The sequence below is a fragment of the Lineus longissimus genome, chromosome 19 (assembly GCF_910592395.1).
Source record: "Lineus longissimus chromosome 19, tnLinLong1.2, whole genome shotgun sequence".
Lineage (NCBI taxonomy): Eukaryota > Metazoa > Nemertea > Pilidiophora > Heteronemertea > Lineidae > Lineus > Lineus longissimus.
The window spans coordinates 10,553,700-10,559,191 of NC_088326.1; the positions used below are offsets into that span (position 1 = coordinate 10,553,700).

The 5,492-nt window shown below is 42.1% G+C and overlaps 4 non-coding genes across 4 annotated transcripts; all 4 read left to right on the top strand.

Annotated features, from left to right (window-relative positions):
• Nucleotides 1-1,193: 1,193 nt before the first annotated feature.
• On the top strand, nt 1,194-1,266 carry Trnaf-gaa (transfer RNA phenylalanine (anticodon GAA)). Its single transcript has one exon. It is a non-coding gene; the product is annotated as a tRNA-Phe (tRNA).
• A 1,306-nt stretch (nt 1,267-2,572) lies between these two features.
• On the top strand, nt 2,573-2,645 carry Trnaf-gaa (transfer RNA phenylalanine (anticodon GAA)). The gene has a single exon. It is a non-coding gene; the product is annotated as a tRNA-Phe (tRNA).
• Nucleotides 2,646-3,417: 772 nt separating this feature from the next.
• Nucleotides 3,418-3,490, top strand: Trnaf-gaa (transfer RNA phenylalanine (anticodon GAA)). Its single transcript has one exon. It is a non-coding gene; the product is annotated as a tRNA-Phe (tRNA).
• A 774-nt stretch (nt 3,491-4,264) lies between these two features.
• On the top strand, nt 4,265-4,337 carry Trnaf-gaa (transfer RNA phenylalanine (anticodon GAA)). Its single transcript has one exon. It is a non-coding gene; the product is annotated as a tRNA-Phe (tRNA).
• Nucleotides 4,338-5,492: the final 1,155 nt, after the last annotated feature.

Here is a 5,492-nt window from a genome sequence, read left to right on the forward strand (position 1 = left end):
ACCAGGATCTCAAGTAGAATTTGCGGAGCGCATTCTCAGTAGATTTTACAACCTCATTGACTTGGGGACAAGCTTTTGTTCATAATCCCTCTCAACACAAAAGTGACCTCGTCCATTAAGTGTCATTTTGGTTTTATAATCACGACGCACTCACCATTTTCCCGCATCGGATTTTATCCGAGCACGAGGTACAGACAGTCCGGCTTAACCAAATTTTCGCAACAGATGTTAAGACCCCGCATGTGGTTTCTTTGGCGAGTTAGGACAATAGTTTCGTTAATAGCCAGTAGTCGTGGCGAGAGACCTGTTTTGCGGTATTTAGCGATGATATGGGCTAATCATTTCCCACGGCGTGGTGCCGGGGTTGATCGGGGACCATGAGCGGACAATACGCCAACTTTTAAAGCCAGCACACCCTCACTGGATCGATATCGCGGGGGGGGCGGGGGTTATCGTGGAGAATCGTTGTTTTTTTTATTCCAACAGAGCCCCAACTGCACCGCCAAATTACTGTGACTTGGTCATTACAGAAACGACCTTTCGCTTTTTGAAAACTACAGTAACTCATTTATGCCCTGGCTGAATTACTTGTATTCAACCATTCAAGACGCATCCGAGACGCATACATCCCGTTCCAAACTATCTCGTTAATTAACACAAGGCCATACACAGTGCAAGGAAGTTACTTCCAAGCACTGTGTATGATCTGTTGGCCAGCCCCGTGCCCGTACGACCTCACTGTACTGTATATGACCATGCGGTCGTCACTTAACAGGTCCTGCGTACTGGGTTGAGTGAAATTGCGACATCTGGCGTTTTAAAAAGCAAACATAATCTTGCCAACGTGGCAAGAAACTTGCGATTTGCCTTATACATGTCCATTTGATGAGCATTTGAATTTGGGAAACTAATACAGTTTCTCTTATTTTTGATAGTACAAACAATGTTTGTGTAAATTTGTCACAGTACATAACAGCAAACTTGACTATCATCCGGATGTTATCAAATTAACTTGCAAATTTCAAATATTTAACGAACGGCGTAGGCCTTTAATCACGGGGACTACTAGGCCTAATATTATGCAAACAATTGTATAATTCATATTCTCTTCATATCTCTTGTTATTACAAACACCTGCATACATGGCCTATATAGTGAGTCAGTTCAATACTAGGCCCCGATAGATCTAACCAGCCGAAATAGCTCAGTTGGGAGAGCGTTAGACTGAAGATCTAAAGGTCCCTGGTTCGATCCCGGGTTTCGGCAAAACTTTTTTTATTTGCTATTATTCTTATTGATAAATCTGATTTTTTTAATTGCTGTTATTCTTATTGATAAATCTGATAAACATGTGTGTTGCTTGACAGATAGATTTCATGAACTAGTGGTTGGTATCTGCACATATCCATGTCATGCTGACGATGATTACACCAGCGATAGTATCGATTCGGCGTCATGCGTTGTTCTTGCCAGTATTTGATTTAGTGGAGGTACGAATATTGCAGTTGGCAGCTTAAGATTATTTCGATGCTTCATATATTACTTAAATGGAAGAATTTAAGCACAGTCCAATGCCACTTCATTAAATACTTTCATATTGAGTTTTTATCGTGTCATTCCATTCATCCATGGTTCCAGGAAACGCCTACCAGTGCATCACTCGACGTGGAAAGGCTCAACGCATGGAGAGCTACATGTAACTCGGGTCAACATCGGAAAAACGTGACAATTCAGTCAGATTTTTCCTTTTTGTGCTATTTTGTTGATGGAAACTACTTATGTAGAAAAGGAGGTGACTGTCAGCCGACAACTGGTTAATATTGCCCTTAATAATACCATTGGTCCTTAAACAGCCCTTCGACTCTAACAAGGCTGTCCTGGTAAAAGACAGGTTAAATGCGGCACTACCTGAAACCCTGCTTCCATTAACCTAGAAATTGCCAAGGCCCCTTCCTGATATGCCCTGCTTGTAAAGTGACTGTCACCAAAATGCCATTACCGCAAATGGAACTATAGGCTTTATGGTACAGGTGCCTAACAATTTCAGCCAAACCTTGACGCAACCCGCGCCTGTACATCTGTTTTGTGACTTCTAGGGCCACTCTGGTAACCGCGATAAATTTAGAGAGGACGTTTTAAATAAGAATCTAGTCGAGCTTTAGCGCCAAACTGTACATGGAGCATGAGTGATAGCCAGCTCACCAAGGCAATGCTATAAAAAAAGCTGAATGTGGACTTCGATACCAATATATCCTTCTTAAAGTCGGAAGCAGAATGCTGGGACAAGTAACTTGTGGTAGGTCTACCAGGTCCTGCCCTATTACTCGTGGGGGGCCAATATTATCAATCATAGACACTGAAAAGACGACCATTGCTTTTGCAACCCTTTTTGTTGTTTGTTTGTTTTGCTTTGGTGGCTTTATATGACACACCTGTATGTAGTTCATATTGTAATTTGCTACCCTACATGATTGTCATCTTTTAGGAGGACCACGCATTTACACAATTGCATTTGCCTGTATTTTGGGCCGACTAGTTCCAAAGTATAGTTATAGGCCTGGGATAATAACCAGCCGAAATAGCTCAGTTGGGAGAGCGTTAGACTGAAGATCTAAAGGTCCCTGGTTCGATCCCGGGTTTCGGCAAAACTTTTTTTGAACTGGTTAATATTGCCCATAATAATACCCTTGGTCCTTAAACAGCCCTTCGACTCCAACAAGGCTGTCCTGGTAAAAGACAGGTTAAACGCGGCACAGCCTGAAACCCTGCTTCCATTAACCTAGAAATTGCCAAGACCTCTTCCTGATATGCCCTGCTTGTAAAGTGACCGTCATCAAAATGCCACCAGCGCTTATGGAACTATAGGCTTTATGGTACAGGTGCCTAACAATTTCAGCCAAACCTTGACGCAACTCGCGCCTGTACATCTGTTTTATGACTTCTGGGGCCACTCTGGTAACCGTGATAAATTTAGAGAGGACGTTTTAAATAAGAATCTAGTCGAACTTTAGCGCCAAACTGTACATGGAGCATGAGTGATAGCCAGCTCACCAAGGCAATGCTAGGAAAACAGCTGAATGTGGGCTTTGACACCAATAACTCCTTCCTTAAGTCGCAAGTAGAATGCTGGGCCAAGTAATTTGTGGTAGGTCTACCAGCTCCTCCCTATTACTCGTGGGGGGCCAATATTATCAATGGACACTGAAAAGACGACCATTGCTTTTGCAACCCTTTTTGTTGTTTGTTTGTTTTGCTTTGGTGGCTTTATATGACACACCTGTATGTAGTTCATATTGTAATTTGCTACCCTACATGATTGTCATCTTTTAGGAGGACCACGCATTTACACAATTGCATTTGCCTGTATTTTGGGTCGACTAGTTCCAAAGTATAGTTATAGGCCTGGTATAATAACCAGCCGAAATAGCTCAGTTGGGAGAGCGTTCGACTGAAGATCTAAAGGTCCCTGGTTCGATCCCGGGTTTCGGCAAAAATCTTTTTTCAACTGGTTAATATTGCCCTTAATAATACCCTTGGTCCTTAAACAGCCCTTCGATTCTAACAAGGCTGTCCTGGTAAAAGACAGGTTAAACCCGGCACAGCCTGAAACCCTGCTTCCATTAACCTAGAAATTGCCAATACCTCTTCCTGATATGCCCTGCTTGTAAAGTGACCGTCATCAAAATGCCACCAGCGCTAATGGAACTATAGGCTTTATGGTACAGGTGCCTAACAATTTCAGCCAAACCTTGACGCAACTCGCGCCTGTACATCTGTTTTATGACTTCTGGGGCCACTCTGGTAACCGTGATAAATTTAGAGAGGACGTTTTAAATAAGAATCTAGTCGAACTTTAGCGCCAAACTGTACATGGAGCATGAGTGATAGCCAGCTCACCAAGGCAATGCTAGGAAAACAGCTGAATGTGGGCTTTGACACCAATAACTCCTTCCTTAAGTCGCAAGTAGAATGCTGGGCCAAGTAATTTGTGGTAGGTCTACCAGCTCCTGCCCTATTACTCGTGGGGGGCCAATATTATCAATGGACACTGAAAAGACGACCATTGCTTTTGCAACCCTTTTTGTTGTTTGTTTTTTTCGTTTTGGTGGCTTTATATAACACACCTGTATGTAGTTCATATTGTAATTTGCTACCCTACATGATTGTCATCTTTTAGGAGGACCACGCATATACACAATTGCATTTGCCTGTATTTTGGGCCGACTGGTGACAAAGTATAGTTATAGGCCTGGGATTATAACCAGCCGAAATAGCTCAGTTGGGAGAGCGTTAGACTGAAGATCTAAAGGTCCCTGGTTCGATCCCGGGTTTCGGCAAAATTTTTCGGGTTTGTTTTTCGTTTGCCGTTGTTCTGACTGATGAATGTGATATTTTTATATGGCAGATAAATTAGTTGTAGATAAAATTGACATGAGCTTACATATTTTACATTTCAAAGTCATTTTTTGCACGTGCATGTACACTTTTGTGGTACATGTATGTTGTTAACGTTTTACGTGTACGTTGGAGTGATGAGAACTAACCTCTATCTCTCTCTATCTCTCTCTCTCTCTCCTGGAACTCTGGTTTCCTCCTACAGACACAACATCGGCCAATATGGTTTATACATGTATAACCATCAAATCATATTGATTTGAGCGTCAACTAGGACAATAGATTGAGAATTATACGTGTAAAGCATTTTTTGACAAACTTAAAGAAAGGCACACATTTTTCATGAGGAAAAAGCTTCTGAGAAATTAGTAAGAGGGGAGAAAGGCTAAATCATACAATGTTAAGCAGAGAGACCGCCTAATGAGACGACATAAACTGAACAGCAGACTTTCATTTGATGACAACAAAAGAGATTTTAACGAGACGCTGGTGTTTAAAATGTAATTTTGGTCGCATATGGTCATTAAAACTTGGAACCCTGACCCCGAGGGAGAATTCTATCAGGAACTTAAATCAAAATAAACGCCATATGTGCAAAGCTACCACAGAAACAGCGAATTGCAAATAATGTCCAAATTAGACAATTTCATTGAAAAAACGAGAAAGTGATTCGGAGCCGCTGGTACGCATATTCGGTTACGTCTAAAACACGGAATTCTTAATTTCGCGCAGAACGATGAAGAGCTCACGGCATCGTGCGTCAAATACCATAATGCTATTGTTTTTCTCCAAAATGTGGTTGGCGCTGGTCGTAAACCTTCACGGCTCAGTCCTCAAGACCATTCGAGGGTCCTTCTAAAAATTTTCAACTCTTGACGTCAGATTTCAAGGTTATTGGTTAGTGTTCTCTTGAAGCTTTAGTTTCGCCGTCCGATTGTTTGTCGCACTTCGGCCTTGTCTTGATGACCCTTTTATTGGGGTTGAGTTTCCGTAAGGCTGTTTGACAGTTCGGAAAACTTGGCTCCGAAGTCAGCAATCTTTTGTACACTAAGATGAACGCCTTGGCGGATTTTGCGATAACATCATCTTTTGCGCGA